General features: G+C 41.8%; 21 non-coding genes and 2 pseudogenes across 21 annotated transcripts; all 23 read right to left on the bottom strand.

Annotated features, from left to right (window-relative positions):
• Positions 1–114: 114 nt before the first annotated feature.
• Positions 115–233, bottom strand: LOC142508183 (5S ribosomal RNA). Its single transcript, XR_012806410.1, has one exon. It is a non-coding gene; the product is annotated as a 5S ribosomal RNA (ribosomal RNA).
• Positions 234–902: 669 nt separating this feature from the next.
• LOC142516637 (5S ribosomal RNA) lies at positions 903–1,021 on the bottom strand. Its single transcript, XR_012812422.1, has one exon. It is a non-coding gene; the product is annotated as a 5S ribosomal RNA (ribosomal RNA).
• Positions 1,022–1,706: 685 nt separating this feature from the next.
• On the bottom strand, positions 1,707–1,825 carry LOC142507999 (5S ribosomal RNA). Its single transcript, XR_012806233.1, has one exon. It is a non-coding gene; the product is annotated as a 5S ribosomal RNA (ribosomal RNA).
• A 681-nt stretch (positions 1,826–2,506) lies between these two features.
• LOC142514595 (5S ribosomal RNA) lies at positions 2,507–2,625 on the bottom strand. The gene has a single exon (XR_012810483.1). It is a non-coding gene; the product is annotated as a 5S ribosomal RNA (ribosomal RNA).
• Positions 2,626–3,917: 1,292 nt separating this feature from the next.
• LOC142509037 (5S ribosomal RNA) lies at positions 3,918–4,036 on the bottom strand. The gene has a single exon (XR_012807228.1). It is a non-coding gene; the product is annotated as a 5S ribosomal RNA (ribosomal RNA).
• Positions 4,037–4,718: 682 nt separating this feature from the next.
• LOC142508749 (5S ribosomal RNA) lies at positions 4,719–4,837 on the bottom strand. Its single transcript, XR_012806952.1, has one exon. It is a non-coding gene; the product is annotated as a 5S ribosomal RNA (ribosomal RNA).
• Positions 4,838–5,522: 685 nt separating this feature from the next.
• LOC142506625 (5S ribosomal RNA) lies at positions 5,523–5,641 on the bottom strand. Its single transcript, XR_012804912.1, has one exon. It is a non-coding gene; the product is annotated as a 5S ribosomal RNA (ribosomal RNA).
• A 683-nt stretch (positions 5,642–6,324) lies between these two features.
• LOC142511354 (5S ribosomal RNA) lies at positions 6,325–6,442 on the bottom strand (annotated as a pseudogene).
• Positions 6,443–7,126: 684 nt separating this feature from the next.
• LOC142515320 (5S ribosomal RNA) lies at positions 7,127–7,245 on the bottom strand. Its single transcript, XR_012811173.1, has one exon. It is a non-coding gene; the product is annotated as a 5S ribosomal RNA (ribosomal RNA).
• Positions 7,246–7,929: 684 nt separating this feature from the next.
• LOC142516194 (5S ribosomal RNA) lies at positions 7,930–8,048 on the bottom strand. The gene has a single exon (XR_012812001.1). It is a non-coding gene; the product is annotated as a 5S ribosomal RNA (ribosomal RNA).
• A 681-nt stretch (positions 8,049–8,729) lies between these two features.
• LOC142512956 (5S ribosomal RNA) lies at positions 8,730–8,848 on the bottom strand. The gene has a single exon (XR_012808928.1). It is a non-coding gene; the product is annotated as a 5S ribosomal RNA (ribosomal RNA).
• A 681-nt stretch (positions 8,849–9,529) lies between these two features.
• Positions 9,530–9,647, bottom strand: LOC142515234 (5S ribosomal RNA). Its single transcript, XR_012811090.1, has one exon. It is a non-coding gene; the product is annotated as a 5S ribosomal RNA (ribosomal RNA).
• A 682-nt stretch (positions 9,648–10,329) lies between these two features.
• LOC142509839 (5S ribosomal RNA) lies at positions 10,330–10,446 on the bottom strand. Its single transcript, XR_012807989.1, has one exon. It is a non-coding gene; the product is annotated as a 5S ribosomal RNA (ribosomal RNA).
• Positions 10,447–11,130: 684 nt separating this feature from the next.
• On the bottom strand, positions 11,131–11,248 carry LOC142517339 (5S ribosomal RNA). The gene has a single exon (XR_012813090.1). It is a non-coding gene; the product is annotated as a 5S ribosomal RNA (ribosomal RNA).
• Positions 11,249–11,927: 679 nt separating this feature from the next.
• LOC142506981 (5S ribosomal RNA) lies at positions 11,928–12,044 on the bottom strand. The gene has a single exon (XR_012805250.1). It is a non-coding gene; the product is annotated as a 5S ribosomal RNA (ribosomal RNA).
• A 682-nt stretch (positions 12,045–12,726) lies between these two features.
• On the bottom strand, positions 12,727–12,845 carry LOC142517596 (5S ribosomal RNA). The gene has a single exon (XR_012813334.1). It is a non-coding gene; the product is annotated as a 5S ribosomal RNA (ribosomal RNA).
• Positions 12,846–13,528: 683 nt separating this feature from the next.
• Positions 13,529–13,647, bottom strand: LOC142515230 (5S ribosomal RNA). The gene has a single exon (XR_012811086.1). It is a non-coding gene; the product is annotated as a 5S ribosomal RNA (ribosomal RNA).
• A 683-nt stretch (positions 13,648–14,330) lies between these two features.
• LOC142515862 (5S ribosomal RNA) lies at positions 14,331–14,449 on the bottom strand. The gene has a single exon (XR_012811683.1). It is a non-coding gene; the product is annotated as a 5S ribosomal RNA (ribosomal RNA).
• Positions 14,450–15,131: 682 nt separating this feature from the next.
• On the bottom strand, positions 15,132–15,252 carry LOC142511761 (5S ribosomal RNA; annotated as a pseudogene).
• Positions 15,253–15,826: 574 nt separating this feature from the next.
• Positions 15,827–15,945, bottom strand: LOC142510264 (5S ribosomal RNA). Its single transcript, XR_012808387.1, has one exon. It is a non-coding gene; the product is annotated as a 5S ribosomal RNA (ribosomal RNA).
• Positions 15,946–16,627: 682 nt separating this feature from the next.
• LOC142510515 (5S ribosomal RNA) lies at positions 16,628–16,746 on the bottom strand. Its single transcript, XR_012808622.1, has one exon. It is a non-coding gene; the product is annotated as a 5S ribosomal RNA (ribosomal RNA).
• An 896-nt stretch (positions 16,747–17,642) lies between these two features.
• Positions 17,643–17,761, bottom strand: LOC142513402 (5S ribosomal RNA). Its single transcript, XR_012809350.1, has one exon. It is a non-coding gene; the product is annotated as a 5S ribosomal RNA (ribosomal RNA).
• Positions 17,762–18,444: 683 nt separating this feature from the next.
• LOC142510839 (5S ribosomal RNA) lies at positions 18,445–18,563 on the bottom strand. Its single transcript, XR_012808685.1, has one exon. It is a non-coding gene; the product is annotated as a 5S ribosomal RNA (ribosomal RNA).
• Between the last annotated feature and the right edge of the window lie 4,950 nt (positions 18,564–23,513).

Genomic DNA, 23,513 nt, shown 5'->3' with positions numbered 1-23,513 from the left:
CAATGCCCGAGCTACGTTGATTTCACATGTCTTATCTGGTCCCGATCGTGATTCAGATGATTTGAGCCGAAAATCTTCTGTCAACAAGTAATCAAAAATTGAAAAACACGAAAAGGGGTGCAACACAAGGACTTCCCAGGGGGTCACCCATCCTAGAAAAGCTCTCGCCCAAGCACGCTTTACTTCGGAGTTCTGAAGGGATCCGGTGCATTAGTGCTGATATGATCGCACCCGACATTGAGTGGGATGTTTATTCTTATATCCTTCGAGTACGTGTGGAGCGGGCATCGATGGACAACACGCGGCACTGCTCTCGCCCAATCAGAACCATGAAGTTAAGCGTTCTGGCGAGATGGCAGAGCTAGGATGGGTGACCTCCCTGGGAAGTCCTCGTGTCACGACCGTTTACGTAAAATATAGCTAAAACAGTCGAAATAAATTTTTTTAATGAGTTAACCGTCTCCGGAGTAATCTGCGTCATACCCTTCCGCACAGAACCGGCTTAAGAAAACAAAAATCGTTAAATGTTCTCAGAAAATAGAAAAAAAAATAAGAAGAAGAAAATAGCGAATGTAAAGCTATTATTATGTTTGGGATACGATAAAATGGAACCGAAATCGAATTTAGAACTTCCTAAGCAGATTTCTCGAGGAAACGGAAGCTTAACAGAAACGAAAAATCGCAAATTAGAGGGTCTTAGAGAAGAAACTCGGCTAAAATCTCGCTAGCTCATTGCGGAGTAATGAGTCTCGTTCGTTTGCCCGTTTACAATCAAATTAGGCTATAAATTTGTCCAAATCCGGCAGTGCCCGAGCTACGTTGATTTCACATGTCTTATCTGGTCCGATCGAGATCCAAAAATCGTCTGTTACTAATTAATAAAAAATAGAAAAACACGAAAAAGGGTGCAACACGAAAATTTCCCAGGGGGTCACTCATCCTAGTACTGCTCTCGCCCAAGCACGCTTAACATCGGAGTTCTGATGAGATCCGGTGCATTAGTGCGGGTATGATCGCACCCGACATTGAGTGGAATGTTTATTCTTATATCCCTCGAGTACGTGTGGAGCGGGAGGCGATGGACAACACGCACCACTGCTTTCGCCCAATCAGAACAATGACGTTAAGCGTTCTGGCGCGATGGCAGAGCTAGGATGGGTGACCTCCCTGGGAAGTCCTCGTGTCGCGACCGTTTACGTAAATTATAGCTAAAACAGTCGAAATAATTGTTTTTAATGAGTTAATTGTCTCCGGAGTAATTTGCGGCATACCCTTCCGCACAGAACCGGCTCAAGAAAACAAAAATCGTTAAATGTTCCCAAAAAATAGAAAAAAAAATAAGAAGAAGAAAATAGCGAATGTAAAGCTATTATTATGCCTGGGATGCGATAAAATGGAACCGAAATCGAATTTCAGACTACCTAAACGGATTTCTCGAGGAAACGAAAGCTTAAAAGAAGCGGAAAATCGCAAATTAGAGGGTCTTAGAGAAGGAATTCGGCTAAAATATCGCCAGCTCATTGCGGAGTAATGAGTCTCGTTCGTTTGCCCGTTTACAATCAAATTAGCCTACAATTTTGTCCAAATTCGGCAGTGCCGGAGCTACGTTGATTTCACGTGTCTTATCTGGTCCCGATCGTGTTTCAGATGATTTGAGCCGAAAATCGTCTCTAAACAAGTAATAAAAAATAGAAAAAACACGAAAAGGAGTGCAACACGAGGACTTCCCAGGGGATCACCCATCCTATTACTGGTCTCGTCCAAGAACGCTTAACTTCGGAGTTCTGATGGGATCCGGTGCATTAGTGCTGGTATGATCACTCCCGACATTGAGTGGGATGTTTACTCTTATATCCCTCGAGTACGTGTGGCGCGAGCGGCGATGGACAACACGCGGCACTGCTCTCGCCCAATAAGAACCATGAAATTATGCGTTCTGGCGCGATGGTAGAGCTATGATGGGTGAACTCCCATGGAAGTCCGCGTGTCGCGACCGTTTACGTTAATTATGGCTAAAACAGTCGAACTAATTGTTTTTAATGAGTTAACCTTTTCCGTAGTAATCGACGTCATACTCTTCTGCACAGAACCGGCTCACGACAACAAAAATCGCTAGATGTTCCAAGAAAATAGAAAAAAAAAATAAAAAGAAGAAAGTAGCGAATGTAAAGCTATTATTATGCCTGGGATACTATAAAATGGAACTGGAATCGAATTTAGAACTTCCAAAGCAAATTTTTCGAGGAAACGGAAGCTTAACAGAAGCAGAAAATCGAAAATTAGAGGGTCTTAGAGAAGGAATTCGGCTAAAATCTCGCCATCTCATTGCGGAGAATGAGTCTCGTTCGTTTGCCCGTTTCAATCAAATTAGCCTACAATTTTGTCCAAATCTGACACTGCCCGAGCTACGTTTATTTCACGTCTTATCTGGTCCCGATCGAGATTCAGATGATTTGAGCCGAAAATCGTCTGTCAACAAATAATCAAAAATAGAAAAACACGAAAAGGGGTGCAACACGAGGACTTCCCATGGGGTCACCCATCCTAGTACTGGTCTCACCCAAGCACGCTTAACTTCGGAGTTCTGATGGGATCCGGTGCATTAGTGCTGCTATGATCGCACCCGACATTGAGTGGGATGTTTATTCTTATATCCCTCGAGTACGTGTGGCGCGAGAGGTGATGGAAAACACGCGGCATTGCTCTCGCCCAATCAGAACCATGAAGTTAAGCGTTCTGGCGTGATGGAAGAGCTAGGATGGGTGACCTCCCTGTGAAGTCCTCGTGTCTCGACCGTTTACGTGAATTATAGCTAAAACAGTCGAAATAATTTTTTTAATGAGTTAACCGTCTCCGGAGTAATCTGCGTCATACCCTTCCGCACAGAACCGGCTCACGACAACAAAAATTGCTAAATATTCCCAGAATATAGAAAAAAAATAAAAAGAAGAAAGCAGCGAATGTGAAGCTATTATTATGCCTGGGATACGATGAAATGGAACCGGAATCAAATTTCGGACTTCCTAAGCAGATTTCTCGAAGAAACGAAAGCTTAACGGAAGCGGAAAATCGCAAATTATAGGGTCTTAGAGAAGGAATTCGGCTAAAATCTCGCCATCTCATTGCGGAGTAATGAGTCTCATTCGTTTGACCGTTTACAATCAAATTAGGCTACAATTTTGTAAAAATCCGGCAGTGCCCGAGCTACGTTGATTTCACATGTCTTATCTGGTCCGATCAAGATTCAGAAGATTTAAACCAAAAATCGTGTGTTACTAATTAATCAAAAATAGAAAAACACGCGGCACTACTTTCGCCCAATCAGAACCATGACGTTAAGCGTTCTGGCGCGATGGCAAGCTAGGATGGATGACCTCCATGGGAAGTCCTCGTGTCGCGACCGTTTACGTAAATTATTGATAAAACAGTCGAAATAATTGTTTTTAATGAGTTAACCGTCTCCAGAGTAATCTGCGGCATACCCTTCCGCACAGAACCGGCTCAAGAAAACAAAAATCGTTAAATGTTCCCAGAAAATAGAAAAAAAAAATAAGAAGAAGAAAATAGCGAATGTAAAGCTATTATTATGCCTGGGATACGTTAAAATGGAACTGGAATCGAATTTCAGACTACCTAAACGGATTTCTCGAGGAAACGAAAGCTTAACAGAAGCGGAAAATTGCAAATTAGAGGGTCTTAGAGAATGAATTCGGCTAAAATCTTGCCAGCTCATTGCGGAGAAATGAGTCTCGTTCGTTTGCCCGTTTACAATCAAATTAGCCTACAATTTTGTCCAAATCCAGCAGTGCCCGAGCTACGATGATTTCACATGTATTATATGGTCCCGATCGAGATTCAGATGATTTGAGCCAAAAATCGTCTGTCAAAAAATAATCAAAAATAGAAAAACACGAAAAGGGGTGCAACACGAGGACTTCCTAGGCGGCCACTCATCCTAGTGCTGCTCTTGCCCAAGCACGCTTAGCTTCAGAGTTCTGATGGGATCCGGTGCATTAGTGCTGGTATGATCGCACCCGACATTTAGTGGTATGTTTATTATTATATCCCTCGAGTACGTGTGGAGCGGGCGGCGATGGACAACACGCGGCACAGCTCTCGCCCAATCAGAACCATGAAGTTAAGCGTTCTGGCGCGATGGTAGAGCTATGATGGGTGAACTCCCATGGAAGTCCTCGTGTCGCGACCGTTTACGTTAATTATGGCTAAAACAGTCGAAATAATTGTTTTTAATGAGTTAACCTTTTCCATAGTAATCGACGTCATACCCTTCTGCACAGAACCGGCTCACGACAACAAAAATCGCTAGATGTTCCAAGAAAATAGAAAAAAAAAATAAAAAGAAGAAAGTAGCGAATGTAAAGCTATTATTATGCCTGGGATACTATAAAATGGAACCGGAATCGAATTTAGAACTTCCTAAGCAGATTTCTCGAGGAAACGGAAGCTTAACAGAACCGGAAAATCGCAAATTAGAGGGTCTTAGAGAAGGAATTCGGCTAAAATCTCGCCATCTCATTGCGGAGAATGAGTCTCGTTCATTTGCCCGTTTACAATCAAATTAGCCTACAATTTTGTCCAAATCTGACAGTGCCCGAGCTACGTTTATTTCACGTCTTATCTGGTCCCGATCGAGATTCAGATGATTTGAGCCGAAAATCGTCTGTCAACAAATAATCAAAAATAGAAAAACACGAAAAGGGGTGCAACACGAGGACTTCCCAAGGGGTCACTCATCCTAGTGCTGCTCTTGCCCAAGCACGCTTAGCTTCAGAGTTCTAATGGGATCCGGTGCATTAGTGCTGGTATGATCGCTCCCGACATTTAGTGGGATGTTTATTCTTATATCCCTTGAGTACGTGTGGCTCGAGCTGCGATGGACAACACGCGGCACTGCTCTTGCCCAATCAGAACCATGAAGTTAAGCGTTCTGGCGCGATGGCAGAGCTAGGATGGGTGACCTTCCTTGGAAATCCTCCTGTCGCTACCGTTTACGTAAATTATAGCTAAAAAAGTCAAAATAATTGTTTTTAATGAGTTAACCATTTCCGGAGTAATCTGCGTCATACCCTTCCGCAGAGAACCGGCCCACGACAACAAAAATCGCTAAATATTCCCATAAAATAGAAAAAAAAATAAGAAGAAGAAAATAGCGAATGTAAATTTATTGTTATGCCTAAGAAACGATAAAATGGAACCGGAATAGAATATAGAACTTCCTAAGCGGATTTCTCGAGGAAATGGAAACTTAAGAAAAGCGAAAAATCGCAAATTAGAGGGTCTTAGAGAAGGAATTCGGCTAAAATCTCGCCAGCTCATTGCGGAGTAATGAGTCTCGTTCGTTTACCATTTTACAATCAAATTAGGCTACAATTTTGTCCAAATCCGGCAGTGCCCGAGCTACGTCGATTTCACATATCTTATCTGGTCCCGATCGTGATTCAGATGATTTGAGCCAAATATCGTCTGTCAACAAGTAATCAAAAATAGAAAAAACACAAAAAGGGGTGCAACACGAGGACTTCCTAGGGGATCACCCACCCTATTACTGGTCTCGCCCAAACACGCTTAACTTCGGAGTTCTGATGGGATCCGGTGCATTAGTGCTGGTATGATCGCTCCCGACATTGAGTGGGATGTTTATTCTTATATCCCTTGAGTACGTGTGGCGCGAGCTGCGATGGACAACACGCGGCACTGCTCTTGCCCAATCAGAACCATGAAGTTAAGCGTTTTGGCGCGATGGCAGAGCTAGGATGGGTGACCTCCCTCGGAAGTCCTCCTGTCGCGGCCGTTTACGTAAATTATAGCTAAAACACTCGAAATAATTGTTTTTAATGAGTTAACCGTTTCCGGAGTCATCTGCGTCATACCCTTCCGCAGAGAACCGGCTCACGACAACAAAAATCGCTAAATATTCCCAGAAAATAGAAAAAAAATAAGAAGAAGAAAATAGCGAATGTAAATCTATTATTATGCCTAAGAAACGATAAAATGGAACCAGAATGGAATTTAAAACTTCCTAAGCGGATTTCTCGAGGAAACGGAAACTTAACAAAAGCGAATAATCGCAAATTAGAGGGTCATAGAGAAGGAATTCGGCTAAAATCTCGCCAGCTCATTGCGGAGTAATGAGTCTCATTCGTTTGACCGTTTACAATCAAATTAGGCTACAATTTTGTCAAAATCCGGCAGTGCCCGAGCTACGTCGATTTCACATGTCTTATCTGGTCCCGATCGAGATTCAGATGATTTGAGCTGAAAATCGTCTGTCAACAATTAATCAAAAATAGAAAAACACGAAAAGGGGTGCAACACGAGGATTTTACAGGGGTCACCCATCCTAGTACTGGTGTCACCCACGCACGCTTAACTTCGGAGTTCTGATGGGATCCGGTGCATTAGTGCTAGTATGATCGCTCCCGACATTGAGTGGGATGTTTATTCTTATATCCCTCGAGTACGTGTGGAGCGGGCGGCGATGGACGACACGCGGCACTGCTCTCGCCCAATCATAACCATGAAGTTAAGCGTTCTGGCGCGATGGCAGAGCTAGGATGGGTGACCTCCCTGGGAAGACCTCGTGTCGCGACAGTTTACAAAAATTATGGATAAAACAGTCGAAATATTATTTTTAATGAGTTAACCGTCTACAGAGTAATCTGCGTCATACCCTTCCGCACAGAACCGGCTCACGACAACAAAAATCGATAAATGTTCACAGAAAAAGGAAAAAAAAAATAAGAAGAAGGAAATAACGAATGTAAAGCTATTATTATGCCTGGGATACGATAAAATGGAACCGGAATCGAATTTCGAACTTCCTAACCGTATTTCTCGAGGAAACAAAAGCTTAACAGAAGCGGTAAATCGCAAATTAGAGGGTCTTAGAAATGGAATTCGGCTAAAATCTCGTCAGCTCATTGTGTAGTAATGAGTCTCGTCCGTTTGCCCGTTTACAATCAAATTAGCATACAATTTTGTCGAAATCTGGCAATGCCCGAGCTACTTTCATTTCACATGTCTTATCTGGTCCCGATCGAGATTCAGATGATTTAAGCCGAAAATCGTCAGACAAAAAGTAATCAAAAATAGAAAAACACGAAAAGGGGTGCAACACGAGGACTTCCCAGGGGGTCACCCATCCTAATACTGCTCTCGCCCAAGCACGCTTGACTTCGGAGTTTAGATGGGATCCGGTGCATTAATGCTGGTATGATCGCACCCGACATTGAGTGGGATGTTTATTCTTATATCCCTCGAGTACATGTGAAGCGGGCGGCGATAGACAACACGCGGCACTGCCCTCGACCAATCATCACCATGAAGTTAATCGTTCTGGCGCGATGGCAGAGGTAGGATGGGTGACCTCCCTGGGAAGACCACGTGTCGCGACCGTTTACGTAAATTATGGATAAAACAGTCGAAATAATTGTTTTTAATGAGTTAACCGTCTCCGGAGTAATCTGCGTCATACCCTTCCGCACAGAACCGGTTCACGACAACAAAAATCGATAAATGTTCCCAGAAAATAGAAAAAAAAATAAAAAGAAGGAAATAACGAATGTAAAGCTATTATTATGCCTGGGATACGATAAAATGGAACCGGAATCGAATTTCGAACTTCCTAAGCGGATTTCTCGAGGAAACGAAAACTTAACAGAAGCGGTAAATCGCAAATTAGAGGGTCTTAGAAAAGGAATTCGGCTAAAATCTCACCAGCTCATTGCGTAGTAATGAGTCTCGTCCGTTTGCCCGTTTACAATAAAATTGGCCTACAATTTTGTCCAAATCCGGCAGTGCCCGAGCTACTTTCATTTCACATGTCTTATCTGGTCATGATCGAGATTCAGATGATTTGAACCGAAAATCATCTGTCAACAAGTTATCAAAAATAGAAAAACACGAAAAGGGGTGCAACACAAGGACTTCCCAGGGGATCACCCATCCTAGTACTGCTCTCGCCCAAGCACGCTTAACTTCGGAGTTCTGATGGGATACGGTGCATTAGTGCTGGTATGATAGCACCCGACATAAGGTGGGATGTTTATTCTTATATCCCTCGAGTACGTGTGGAGCGGGCGGCGATGGACAACACGAGGCACTGCTCTCGCCCAATCATAACCATGAAGTTAAGCGTTCTGGCGCGATGGCAGAGCTAGGATGGGTGACCTCCCTGGGAAGACCTCGTGTCGCGACCGTTTACGTAAATTATGGATAAAACCGTCGAAATATTGTTTTTAATGAGTTAACCGTCTACGGAGTAATCTGCGTCATACCCTTCCGCACAGAACCGGCTCACGACAACAAAAATCGATAAATGTTCACAGAAAATAGAAAAAAAATAAGAAGAAGAAAATAACGAATGTAAAGCTATTATTATGCCTGGGATACGATAAAATGGAACCGGAATCGAATTTCGAACTTCCTAAGCGGATTTCTCGAGAAACGAAAGCTTAACAGAAGCCGTAAATCGCAAATTAGAGGGTCTTAGAAAAGGAATTCGGCTAAAATCTCGTCAGCTCATTGCGTAGTAACGAGTCTCGTCCGTTTGCCCGTTTACAATCAAATAAGCCTACAATTTTGTCCAAATCCGGCATTGCCCTAGCTACTTTCATTTCACATGTCTTATTTGGTCCCGATCGAGATTCAGATGATTTAAGCCGAAAATCGTCTATCAAAAAGTAATCAAAAATAGAAAAACACGAAAAGGGGTGCAACACGAGGACTTCCCAAGGGGTCACCCATCCTAGTACTGCTCTCGCCCAAGCACGCTTGACTTCGGAGTTCTGATGGGATCTGGTGCATTAGTGCTGGTATGATCGCACCCGACATTGAGTGGGATGTTTATTCATATATCCCTCGAGTACGTGTGGAGCGGGCGGCGATAGACAACACGCGGCACTGCTCTCGCCCAATCATAACCATGAAGTTAAGCGTTCTGGCGCGATTGCAGAGGTAGGATGGGTGACCTCCCTGGGAAGACCTCGTGTCGCGACCGTTTACGTAAATTATGGATAAAACCATCGAAATAATTGTTTTTAATGAGTTAACCGTCTCCGGAGTAATCTGCGTCATCCTCTTCCGCACAGAACCGGCTCACGACAACAAAAATCGATAAATGTTCCCAGAAAATATAAAAAAAATAAGAAAAAGGAAATAACGAATGTAAAGCTATTATTATTCTTGGGATACGATAAAATGGAACCGGAATCGAATTTCGAACTTTCTAAGAGGATTTCTCGAGGAAACGAAAGCTTAACAGAAGCGGTAAATCGCAAATTAGAGGGTGTTAGAGAAAGAATTCGGCTAAAATCTCGTCAGCTCATTGCGTAGATGAATCTCGTCCGTTTGCCCGTTTACAATCAAATTAGCCTACAATTTTGTCCAAATCAGGCAGTGCCCGAGCTACTTTCATTATACATGTCTTATCTGGTCCCGATCGAGATTCAGATGATTTGAGCCGAAAATCGTATGTCAACAAGTAATCAAAAATAGAAAAACACGAAAAGGGGTGCAACACGAGGACTTCCCAGGGGGTCACCATCCTAGTACTGCTCTCGCCCAAGCACGCTTAACTTCAGAGTTCTGATGGGATCCGGTGCATTAGTGCTGGTATGATCGCACTCGACATTGAGTGGGATGTTTATTCTTATATCCCTCGAGTACGTGTGGAGCGGGCGGCAATGGACAACAGGCGGCACTGCTCTCGCCCAATCATAACAATGAAGTGAAGCGTTCTGGCGCGATGGCAGAGCTAGGATGGGTGACCTCCCTGGGAAGACCTCGTGTCGCGACCGTTTACGTAAATTATGGATAAAACAGTCGAAATAATTTTTTTTAATGAGTTAACCGTCTCCGGAGTAATCTGAGTCATACCCTTCCGCACAGAACCGGCTCACAACAACAAAAATCGATAAATGTTCCCAGAAAATAGAAAAAAAAATAAGAATGAAATAACGAATGTAAAGCTATTATTAATGCCTGGGATACGATAAAATGGAACCGCAATCGAATTTCGAACTTCCTAAGCAGAATTTCTCGAGGAAACGAAAGCTTAACAGAAGCGGTAAATCGCAAATTAGAGGGTCTTAGAGAAGGAATTCGGCTAAAATCTCGTCAGCTCATTGCGTAGTATGAGTCTCGTCCGTTTGCCCGTTTACAATCAAATTAGCCTACAATTTTGTCCAAATCCGGCAGTGCCCGAGCTACTTTCATTTCACATGTCTTATCTGGTCCCGATCGAGATTCAGATGATTTGAGCCGAAAATCGTCGGTCAACAAGTAATCAAAAATAGAAAAACACGAAAAGGGGTGGACACGAGGACTTCCCAGGGGGTCACCATCCTAGTACTGCTCTCGCCCAAGCACGCTTAACTTCAGAGTTCTGATGGTATCCGGTGCATTAGTGCTGGTATGATCGCACCCGACATTGAGTGGGATGTTTATTCTTATATCTCTCGAGTACGTGTGGAGCGGGCGGCGATGGACAACAGGCGGCACTGCTCTCGCCCAATCATAACCATGAAGTGAAGAGTTCTGGCGCGATGGCAGAGGTAGGATGGGTGAGCTCCCTGGGAAGACCTTGTGTCGCGACCGTTTACGTAAATTATGGATAAAACAGTCGAAATAATTTTTTTTAATGAGTTAACCGTCTCCGGAGTAATCTGCGTCATACCCTTCCGCACAGAACCGGCTCACGACAACAAAAATCGATAAATGTTCCCAGAAAATAGAAAAAAAAATAAGAAGAATGAAATAACGAATGTAAAGCTATTATTATGCCTGGGATACGATAAAATGGAACCGCAATCGAATTTCGAACTTCCTAAGCGGATTTCTCGAGGAAACGAAAGCTTAACAAAAGCGGTAAATCGCAAATTAGAGGGTCTTAGAGAAGGAATTCAGCTAAAATCTCATCAGCTCATTGCGTAGTAATGAGTCTCGTCCGTTTGCCTTTTTACAATCAAATTAGCCTACAAATTTGTCCAAATCCGTCAGTGCCCGAGCTACTTTCATTTCACATGTCTTATCTGGTCCCGATCGAGATTCAGATGATTTGAGCCGAAAATCGTCTGTCAACAAGTAATCAAAAATAGAGAAACACGGAAAGGGGTGCAACACGAGGACTTCCCAGGGGGTCACCATCCTAGTACTGCTCTCGCCCAAGCACGCTTAACTTCAGAGTTCTGATGAGATCCGGTCCATTAGTGCTGGTATGATCGCACCCGACATTGAGTGGGATGTTTATTCTTATATCTCTCGAGTACGTGTGGAGCGGGCGGCGATGGACAACAGGCGGCACTGCTCTCGTCCAATCATAACCATGAAGTTAAGCGTTCTGGCGCGATGGCAGAGGTAGGATGGGTGAGCTCCCTGGGAAGACCTCGTGTCGCGACCGTTTACGTAAATTATGGATAAAACAGTCGAAATAATTGTTTTTAATGAGTTAACCGTCTCCGGAGTAATCTGCGTCATACCCTTCCGCACAGAACCGGCTCACGACAACAAAAATCGATAATTGTTCCCAGAAAATAGAAAAAAAATAAGAAGAAAATAAAGATGTAAAGCTATTATTATGCCTGAAATAAGATAAAATGGAACCGGAATCGAATTTCGAACTTCCTAAACGGATTTCTCGAGAAAACGAAAGCTTAACAGAAGCGGTAAATCGCAAATTAGAGGGTCTTAGAGAAGGAATTCGGCTAAAATCTCGTCAGCTCATTGCGTAGTAATAAGTCTCGTCCGTTTGCCCGTTTACAATAAAATTAGCCTACAATTTTGTCCAAATCCGGCAGTGCCCGAGCTACTTTCATTTCACATGTCTTATCTGGTCCCGATCGAGATTCAGATGATTTGAGCCGAAAATCGTCTGTCAACAAGTAATCAAAAATAGAAAAACACGGAAAGGGGTGCAACATGAGGACTTCCCAGGGGTCACCATCCTAGTACTGCTCTCGCCCAAGCACGCTTAACTTCAGAGTTCTGATGGGATCCGGTGCATTAGTGCTGGTATGATCGCACCCGACATTGAGTGGGATGTTTATTCTTATATCTCTCGAGTACGTGTGGAGCGGGCGGCGATGGACAACAGGAGGCACTGCTCTCGCCCAATCATAACCATGAAGTTAAGCGTTCTGGCGCGATGGCAGAGGTAGGATGGGTGAGCTCCCTGGGAAGACCTCGTGTCGCGACCGTTTACGTAAATTATAGATAAAACAGTCGAAATAATTGTTTTTAATGAGTTAACCGTCTCCGGAGTAATCTGCGTCATACCCTTCCGCACAGAACCGGCTCACGACAACAAAAATCGATAATTGTTCCCAGAAAATAGAAAAAAAATAAGAAGAAGAAAATAACGATGTAAAGCTATTATTATGCCTGAAATAAGATAAAATGGAACCGGAATCGAATCTCGAACTTCCTAAACGGATTTCTCGAGAAAACGAAAGCTTAACAGAAGCGGTAAATCGCAAATTAGAGGGTCTTAGAGAAGGAATTCGGCTAAAATCTCGTCAGATCATTGCATAGTAATGAGTCTCGTCCGTTTGCCCGTTTACAATCAAATTAGCCTACAATTTTGTCCAAATCTGGCAGTGCCCGAGCTACTTTCATTTCACATGTCTTATCTGGTCCCGATCGAGATTCAGATGATTTGAGCCGAAAATCGTCTGTCAACAAGTAATCAAAAATAGAAAAACACGAAAAGGGGTGCAACACGAGGACTTCCAAGGGGGACATCTATCCTAGTACTGCTCTCGCCCAAGCACGTTTAACATCGGAGTTCTGATGGGATCCGGTGCATTAGTGCTGGTATGATCGCACCCGACATTGAGTGGGATGTTTATTCTTATATCCCTCGAGTACGTGTGGAGCGGGCGGCGATGGACAACACGCGGCACTGCTCTCGCCCAATCATAACCATGAAGTTAAGCGTTCTCGCGCGATGGCAGAGCTAGGATGGGTGACCACCCTGGGAAAACCTCGTGTCGCGACCGTTTACGTAAATTATGGATAAAAAAGTCGAAATAATTGTTTTAAATGAGTTAACCGTCTCCGGAGTAATCTGCGTCATACCCTTCCGCACAGAACCTCCTCACGACAACAAAAATCGATAAATGTTCCCAGAAAATAGAAAAAAAAAATCAAAAGAAGGAAATAACAAATGTAAAGCTATTATTTTGCCTGGGATACGATAAAATGGAACCGGAATCGAATTTCGAACTTCTTAAGCGGATTTCTTGAGGAAACGAAAGCTTAACAGAAGCGGTAATCGCAAATTAGAGGGTCTTAGAGAAGGAATTCGGCTAAAATCTCGTCAGCTCATTGCGTAGTATGAGTCTCGTCCGTTTGCCCGTTTACAATCAAATTAGCCTACAATTTTGTCCAAATCCGACAGTGCCCAAGCTACTTTCATTTCACATGTCTTATCTGGTCCTGATCGAGATTCAGATAATTTGAGCCGAAAATCGTCTGTCAACAAGTAATCAAAAATAGAAAAACACGAAAAGGGGTGCAACACGAGGACTTCCCAGGGGGTCACCCATCCTGATACTGCTCTCGCCCAAGCACGCTTAACTTCGAAGTTCTGATGAGATACGGTGCATAAGTGCTGGTATGATCGCACCCGACATTGGGTGGGATATTTATTCTTATATCCCTCGAGTACGTGTGGAGCGGGCAGCGATGAACAACACGCGGCACTGTTCTCGCCCAATCATAACCATGAAGTTAAGCGTTCTGGCGCGATGGCAGAGCTAGGATGGGTGACCTCCCTAAGAAGACCTCGTGTCGCGACCGTTTACGTAAATTATGGATAAAACAGTCGAAATATTGTTTTTAATGAGTTTACCGTCTCCGGAGTAATCTGCGTCATACTCTTCCGCAAAGAACCGGCTCACGACAACAAAAATCGATAAATGTTCACAGAAAATAGAAAAAAAAATAAGAAGAAGGAAATAACGAATGTAAAGCTATTATTATGCCTGGGATACGATAAAATGGAACCGGAATAGAATTTCGAACTTCCTATGCGGATTTCTCGAGGAAACGAAAGCTTAACAGAAGCGGTAAATCGTAAATTAGAGGGTCTTAGAAAAGGAATTCGGCTGAAATCTCGTCAGCTCATTGCGTAGTAATGAGTCTCGTCCGTTTGCCCGTTCACAATCAAATTAGCCTACAATTTTGTCAAAATCCGGCAGTGCCCGAGCTACTTTCATTTCACATGTCTTATCTGTTCCCGATCGAGATTCAGATGATTTAAGCCGAAAATCGTCTGTCAAAAAGTAATCAAAAATAGAAAAACACGAAAAGGGGTGCGACACGAGGACTTCCCAGGGGGTCACCCATCCTAGTACTGCTCTCGCCCAAGCACGTTTAACTTCGGAGTTCTCATGGGATCCGATGCATTAGTGCTGGTATGTTCGCACGCGACTTTGAGTGGGATGTTTATTCTTACATCCCTCGAGTACGTGTGGAGCGGACGGCGATTGACAACACGCGGCACTGCTCTCGCCCAATCATAACCATGAAGTTAAGCGTTCTGGCGCGATGGCAGAGCTAGGATGGGTGACCTTCCTGGGAAGACCTCGTGTCGCGACCGTTTACGTAAATTAGGGATAAAACAGTCGAAATAATTGTTTTTAATGAGTTAACCGTCTCCGGAGTAATCTGCGTCATATCCTTCCGCACAGAACCGGCTCACGACAACAAAATCGATAAATGTTCACAAAAAATAGAAAAAAAATAAAAAGAAGGAAATAACGAATGTAAAGCTATTATTATGCCTGGGATACGATAAAATGGAACTGGAATCGAATTTCGAACTTCCTAAGCGGATTTCTCGAGGAAACGAAAGCTTAACAGAAGCTGTAAATCGCAAATTAGAGGGTCTTAGAGAAAAAATTCGGCTAAAATCTCGTCAGCTCATTGCGTAGTAATGAGTCTCGTCCGTTTGCCCGTTTACAATCAAATTAGCCTACAATTTTGTCCAAATCCGGCAGTGCCCGAGCTACTTTCATTTCACATGTTTTATCTGGTCCCTATCGAGATTCAGATGATTTGAGCCGAAAATCGTCTGTCAACAAGTAATCAAAAATAGAAAAACACGAAAAGGTGTACAACACGAGGACTTCCCAGGGGGTCACCCATCCTGATACTGCGCTCTCGCCCAAGCACGCTTAACTTCGAAGTTCTGATGAGATACGGTGCATTAGTGCTGGTATGATAGTTAAGCGTTCTGGCGCGATGGCAGAGCTAGGATGGGTGACCTCCCTGGGAAGACCTCGTGTCGCGACCGTTTACGTAAATTATGGATAAAACAGTCGAAATATTGTTTTTAATGAGTTCACCGTCTCTGGAGTAATCTGCGTCATACCCTTCCGCACAGAACCGGCTCATGACAACAAAAATCGCTAAATGTTCCCAGAAAATAGAAAATAATAAGAAGTAGAAAATAGCAAATGTAAAGCTATTATTATTCCTGGGATACGATAAAATGGATCCGGAATCGAATTTCGAACTTCCTAAGCGGATTTCTCGAGGAAACGGAACATTAACAGAAGCGGTAAATCGCAAATTAGAGGGTCTTAGAGAAGAAATTTCGCTAAAATCTCGCGAGCACTTCGCGGAGTAATGAGTCTCGTCCGTTTGCCCGTTTACAATAAAATTAGCCTACAATTTTGTCCAAATCAGGCAGTACCCGAGCTACGCTGATTTCACATGTCTTATTTGGTCCCGATCGAGATTCAGATGATTTGAGCCGAAAATCGTCCGTCAACAAGTAATCAAAAATAGAAAAACACGAAAAGGGGTACAACACGAGTACTTCCCAGGGGGTCACCCATCCTAGTACTGCTCTCTCCCAAGCACGCTAAACTTCGGAGTTATGATGGGATCCGGTGCATTAGTGCTGGTATGATAGCACCCGATATTGAGTGGGATGTTTATTCTAATATCCCTTAAGTACGTGTAGAGCGGGCGGCGATGGACAACACGCGGCACTGCTCTCGCCCAATCATAACCACGAAGTTAAGCGTTCTGGCGCGATGGCAGTGCTAGGATGGGTGACCTCCCTGGGAAGACCTCGTGTCGCGACCGTTTACATAAATTATGGATAAAACAGTTGAAATAATTGTTTTTAATGAGTTAACCGTTTCCGGAGTAATCTGCGTCATACCCTTCCGCACAGAACCGGCTCACGACAACAAAAATCGATAAATGTTCCCAGAAAATAGAAAAAAAATAAGAAGAAGAAATAGCGAATGTAAAGCTATTATTATGCCTGGGATACGATAAAATGGAACTGGAATCGAATTTAAAACTTCCTAAGCGGATTTCTCGAGGAAACGGAAGCTTAACAGAAGCGGTAAATCGCAAATTCGAGGGTCTTAGAGAAGGAATTCGGCTAAAATCTCGTCAGCTCATTGCGTAGTAAAGAGTCTCGGTCGTTTGCACGTTTACAATCAAATTAACCTACAATTTTGTCCAAATCCGGCAGTGCCCGAGCTATGTTGATTTCTAATGTCTTATCTGGTCACGATCCAGATTCAGATGATTTGAGCCGAAAATCGTCTGTCATCAAGTAATCAAAAATAGAAAAACACGAAAATGGGTGCAACACGATAACTTCCCAGGGGGTCACCCATCCTAGTACTGCTCTTTCCCAAGCATGCTTTACTTCGGAGTTCTGATGGGATCCGGTGCATTAGTGCTTGTATGATCGCACCCGACATTGAGTGGGATGTTTATTCTTATATCCCTCGAGTACGTGTGGAGCGGGCGGCGATGGACAACACGCGGCACTGCTCTCGCCCAAACAGAACCATGAAGTTAAGGGTTGTGGCGCGATGGTAAAGCAAGGATGGGTGACCTTCCTGGGAAGACCTCGTGTCGCGATCGTTTACGTAAATTATGGCTAAAACTGTCGAAATAATTGTTTTTAATTAGTTATCCATCTCGGGAGTAATCTGCATCATACCGTTCTGCACAGAACTGGCTCACGACAACAAAAATAACTAAATGTTCCCAGAAAATAGAAAAAAAATAAGAAGAAGAAAATAGCGAATGTAAAGCTATTATTATGCCTGGGATACGATAAAATGGAATTGGAATCGAATTTCGAACTTCCTAAACATTTTTTCTCGAGGAAACGGAAGCTTAACTGAAGCGGAAAATCGCAAATTAGAGGGTCTTAGATAAGGAATTCGGCTAAAATCTCACTAGATCATTAAATGTACCCAGAAAATAGAAAAAAAAATAAGAAGAAGGAAATAGCGAATGTAAAGCTAATATTATGCTTGGGATTCGATAAAATGAAACCGGAATCGAATTTCGGACTTCCTAAGCGGATTTCTCGAGGAAACGGAAGCTTAACAGAAGCGGAAAATCGCAAATTAGAGGGTCATAGAGAAGAAATTCGAATAAATTCTCGCCAGCTCATTGCGGAGTAACGAGTCTCGTTCGTTTGCCCGTTTACAATCAAATTAGCCTACAATTTTGTCCAAATCCGGCAGTGCCCGAGCTACTTTCATTTCACATATCTTATCTGGTCCCGATCGAGATTCAGATGATTTATGCCGAAAATCGTCTGCCAACAAGTAATCAAAAATAGAAAGACACGAAAAGGGGTGCAACACGAGGACTTCCCAGGGGGTCATCCATCCAAGTACTGCTCTCGTCCAAGCACGTTTAACTTCGGAGTTCTGATGGGATCCGGTGCATTAGTGCTGGTATGATCGCACCCGACTTTGAGTGGGATGTTTATTCTTATATCCCTCGAGTACGTGTGGAGCGGGCGGCGATGGACAACATGCGGCACTGCTCTCGCCCAATCATAACCATGAAGTTAAGCGTTCTGGCGCGATGGCAGAGCTAGGATGGGTGACCACCCTGGGAAGACCTCGTGTCGCGACCGTTTACGTAAATTATGGATAAAAAAGTCGAAATAATTTTTTTTAATGAGTTAACTGTCTCTAGAGTAATCTGCGTCATACTCTCCCGCACAGAACCGGCTCACGACAACAAAAATCGATAAATGTTCCCAGAAAATAGAAAAAAAAATAAAAGAAGGAAATAACGAATGCAAAGCTATTATTATGCCTGGGATACGATAAAATGGAACCGGAATCAAATTTCGAACTTCCTAAGCGGATTTCTCGAGGAAACGAAAACTTAACAGAAGCGGTAAATCGCAAATTAGAGGGTCTTAGAGAAGGAATTCGGCTAAAATCTCGTCATCTCATTGCGTAGCAATGAGTCTCGTCCGTTTGCCCATTTACAATCAAATTAGCCTACAATTTTGTCCAAATCTGGCAGTGCCCGAGCTACTTTCATTTCACATGTCTTATCTGGTCCCGATCGAGATTCAGATGATTTGAGCCGAAATTCGTCTGTCAAAAAGTAATCAAAAATAGAAAAACACGAAAAGGGGTGCAACACAAGGACTTCTCAGGGGGTCACCCATCCTAGTACTGCTCTCGCCCAAGCACGCTTAACTTCGGAGTTCTGATGGGATCCGGTGCATTAGTGCTGATATGATCGCACCCGACATTGAGTGGGATGTTTATTCTTATATCCTGTTGGTAACTAGATTCTGGAGTTTGACAAAACATGAATCAATCGATTAACAAAATATGAATCAACTGATACGCGCAAGCAAATTCGGCAACTGAACTTATCAACTGAAATCAGCTGATACAATGATACAGAGTAAACTGATCAGTTAAAACATTCAGCCGAATGCCTCAAAGTCTCTCAACTGAAGATGTCTCGGGAAAGAACAAAGAAGACATAACAGATTACAAGAGCACCGCACAACAACCAAGACTACTTAAAACAACGCATTCCGGACAAAGCAATTAAGACGCCGAATTACAATAAATGAAGCAAACAATATCGAAGGAATAATCAAGTGGAAACCAACGGATACAAATATTCAAATTTATCTCAAGATTACCGTTGGAAAAGAAGAGTATAAATATGGCAGAAGAAAAACAAGAAGTTACGATACATCATTCAAAACTTGCTATTACTCTGTCAAAATCTCAGCTCACTCTTACTTGATTTATTCGTAGAAATCAAGGCTATAAGTTGAGCAAACTAGCACTCTGTAATATTTGTTAATTCAATAGTGCTAAGATCAGTTACGCACAGAGATCATTTCGTAATACTAAGAGTTTCAGTTTAGGCAGTGGGTAAGTCCTAACTGAAGTGGGTCTGTACAAGTGTTGTATTGGATCAAAGTCTTTTATTGGAAATCCTATCCTTGTGATAGAAGGGGTGACGTAGGAGTAATTGAATTCTCCGAACATCCAGAAACAATCCTTGTGTATTTTATTTCAGTTCTGTATTCTATCTGTCAGTCAGTTACCTTCCGCAACTACCTCAGTTTAACTGATTGATATTGACCAACAAGATTCAGAGAATCAGTTTGTCACCAAACTGAACTCAAAAATTCGATAAGACCAATATTAATTGAGAGTGTTTATTCAACCCCCCCTTCTAAACACTCTTGACACGTCAATCGATCCTATCAAGTGGTATCAGAGCGGTTGAATCTTGTTCTTGAATACTTCTGATCTATAAATCTGCTAGCATGACTTCATTCAATAAAATTCCTATGTTCTCAAGAGAAGATTTCGATGACTGGAAAATCAGAATGCAGGCTCACTTAGCTGCACAAGATGATGACATGTGGTATGTCATAACAGACGGACCCATGAAGATTCTAAAAGCAAATACAGCAATTGCCATAACTGAAGGGGCACCACAGAGAATTCAAAAGCCCAGAGAAGAGTGGACAACTGAGGACAAAAGAAAAGTCAATCTTGACAATGTGGCCAAAGATATTCTATACAAAACACTGGACAAAGCAACATTCAACAAAATAAAGATGTGCAAAACAGCAAAAGAAATTTGGGAAAAGTTGATTCAGTTATATGAAGGAAATGACCAAACAAAAGAAAATAAACTCTCTGTTGCTGTTCAGAAATTTGACAATATCAAAATGAAGGTTGGAGAATCAATGAATGAGTATGATGAAAGGGTGAGCAGTATTGTAAATGAATTAAATGCACTCGGAAAGGTGTATACTAACAAAGAGGTTGCACTAAAAGTGATGAGAGGTCTTCCAAAGGAATGAGATGTCAAAACTATGGCTATGAGAGAATCTAAAGACTTGAACCAGATCGAACTTCATGAACTATTTGCTGATTTAAAGGCTTATGAATTTGAATTGCAGAGCAGAGAAGGAGAACCATTTACTCCTACAACTACAACTGGTCTAGCAGCTGTAAGAACTGAATCAACCAGTTCAGTCGAGAAATCTGCCGATCAATTTAGCAATGATGCTATGTCATTATTCATCAAAAAGTTTGGGAGGTTCATGAGAAAGAACCAAGGAAACTTTCAGAAGCAATATCAGAGAAACAATTCCAAAGAAGAAATAAATGCTTGCTACAATTGTGGCAAAACAGGTCATTATATTGCTGATTGTCCTAAACCAAAAAAGGACAGTCAAGGATCAACTGACAGAAGAAAGAAATCATATGAGCATAAGAGAAGATCCAGAGATGATAAGAAAACCTACAAAAAGAAACATGAGGTTCTATTAACTGAAGAGAACAAATCCAAATGGGCAGAAACTGATAGTGACGAATCAGAACCAGAAAGCTCATATAGCTCAAGTGATGAAGAGGAAGTCAAATGTCTAATGGCCAATGATACAGAAGCAGAATCTACAAGTCAACAGGTATTTGATTTTAGTTCAACTGATTTTACACGAGAAGAACTCATTTTAACATTGCATGAAATGGTAAATGAGTACCAGAAACTTGCATCATCATTTGAGAAAATAAAGTCAAAGCAAAATGATCCCATGGACAATAAAACCAAAACTGATGAATCAGTTGATGGGTTGAGTCTAAAAAGGGAAATTGCTGAGTTAAAAGCAGAGAGAAAGAAAGATCAGTCACAGACCCAGAAATTGATCCTTGAAAATTCAAAACAGACTGAACTCATTCAATCTTGGAATAAGTCGTCTACTGCACTGAATGAGATGCAAAATTCACAAAAATCAGTTTCTGATAAAACTGGTTTAGGGTTCAGTAATCAAGGAGAAACGTTTTCAAATGATACTCAACCAAAGCTGACAATGAACAAAGGGAAGTACATTCACTTTGTCAAATCAGCAGTGGTACAAGAACAAATTGAGCCCAGTAAACTGATTGAACAACCTACTGAGAAGTTGAACAAGGCTAGAAGATATGGGATTGGCTATAGCCAAAAGCTTTCAACTGATTCACAAAGCGGGTCATCAAAAAGATTTCACAAAAACTATTCGAATGACTATGTCAATTACTATAACTGCAAGCCAGTTCAGAAGAGATACAGATTGAACAATCAGTTGAATAAGACTAAAACACATACTGTATCAACTGTACACTACTCACCAAGCACACAAAAGCCGAGAAAAACCATTTGGAATACAGCTACTGGAAAGTCAGTTAGACTAATCCAAGTATGGGTTCCAAAGAGACTAATAAGTTTTGGACCCAAATAGATATGGGTACCAAATCATATTATGTGTGTGCTTGCAGGTAACAGGTACAGATAAAAATTCAATATGGTATTTGGACAGCGGTTGCTCACGACATATGACAGGAGATGCAAGTATGCTATCTCAACTGACCAAATATAGTGGTCCAAACATCAGTTTCGGAGATAATTTCAAAGGTAAAACCGTGGGTAAGGGTAAGCTTATCCATGGTAACTTTACTATTAAAGATGTTTTATTAGTAGAGAATCTGAAGTATAACTTGATTAGCATCAGTCAGTTATGCGACAATGGATTCTCGGTACAATTTGATAAAAACTCATGCTCAGTTAAAACATCAACTGATGAAATCATACTAACTGGCAAACGATGTGGAAACACATATAAAGTCAGTTGGAATGAACAGCCTCATGCACCAGTCTGCTTTATTGCTTCAAAATAATCTCAAAACTGGTTGTGGCATAAAAGGTTAAATCATTTAAACTTTAAATCCATTGCCTATCTGAGTAAACATGAACTTGTAACTGGTTTGCCCAAAATAAATTTTTCAAAAAAGAAAAACTTTGCTCAGCATGTCAGTATGGAAAACAAGTACGATCTTCTTTCAAAAACAAGGGATGTAAGTCTTCATCCCGATGCTTAGAACTATTGCACATGGATCTCTTCGGTCCAATATCAGTCATGAGCTTAGGGGGAATGAAATACACCTTGGTGGTTGTAGATGATTTTTCAAGATTTACTTGGGTTATCTTTCTCAAATCCAAAGACCATACGGCTGCACAACTGATTAAACTCTTCAAAAGACTTTTAAATGAAAAATCAGTTGGGATTGATCGAATCAGATCTGATCGAGGAACTGAATTCATCAATCAAACACTTTCAAGCTTTCTAGAAAATGCTGGAATCAAGCATGAGCTCTCAGCAGCAAGAACTCCTCAGCAAAACGGTGTAGCTGAGAGAAGAAATCGAACCCTTAAAGAAGCTGCTAGAACAATGCTTGCTGATTCTGGTATTTCTCAAAGATTTTGGGCGGAGGCAGTAAACACTGCATGTTATACTCAGAACAGATCAATGATTAATAAGAATCATATGAAAACACCATATGAGATCTGGCATGGAAGAAAAAGTATAATCACTTATTTCAAAATATTCGGCTGTAGATGTTTTATGATAATAGTAAAAATTACTTAAAAGCATTCGATGCCAAATCTGCAGAAGGAATATTCCTTGGATATTCATCAGTTAATATAGCTTATAGAGTCTTTAATAAGAAAACTTTAAATGTTGAAGAATCTGCGCATGTTGATTTTGATGAAACTGCACTTACTGATAAGCCAACTGATCAAGTTGAGCTAGCTGATCGATTTTCAGATATCAGTTTGGAAGATGATGACAAAGATGAAAATCATAATAATCAAAACATCCTTCAAACACCAGAACCAGAGATATTGGATCAATTAAATGAGCAGGAAGTCAATGCTGACAATCAGTTATTAAAGGAAAATGATAATATTCAAATATCAGCTGACGAGGCATCAACTGAAGCTGAAAACTGCATTCAGTTACCAAATGAAGAAGTTGCAGATGCAACGAATGCTGAGTACAGATGGAGAAAATCACATCCACCAGAATTGGTAATAGGAAATCCATCTGATCCAGTAAGAACTCGCAATCAAATGTTAAATTTATTTATTCATTCAGCCTTTGTCTCACAAATGAAATCAAAGAAAACTGATGAAGCTCTTGCTGATCCTAACTGGGTAAATGCTATGCAAGAAGAGCTGAATCAGTTCACTCACAATAACGTCTGGAACTTAGTTCCAAGACCAACTTCAAAAACCATTATAGGTACAAAATAGGTGTACAGGAATAAACTAAACGAGGACGGTTCAGTTATACGCAACAAAGCAAGACTAGTAGCACAAGGATATAGGCAAAAAGA

Source organism: Primulina tabacum, chromosome 10 (assembly GCF_025594145.1).
Source record: "Primulina tabacum isolate GXHZ01 chromosome 10, ASM2559414v2, whole genome shotgun sequence".
In the NCBI taxonomy this organism is placed as follows: Eukaryota; Viridiplantae; Streptophyta; class Magnoliopsida; order Lamiales; family Gesneriaceae; genus Primulina; species Primulina tabacum.
This window is presented reverse-complemented; position numbering and strand designations above follow the sequence as displayed.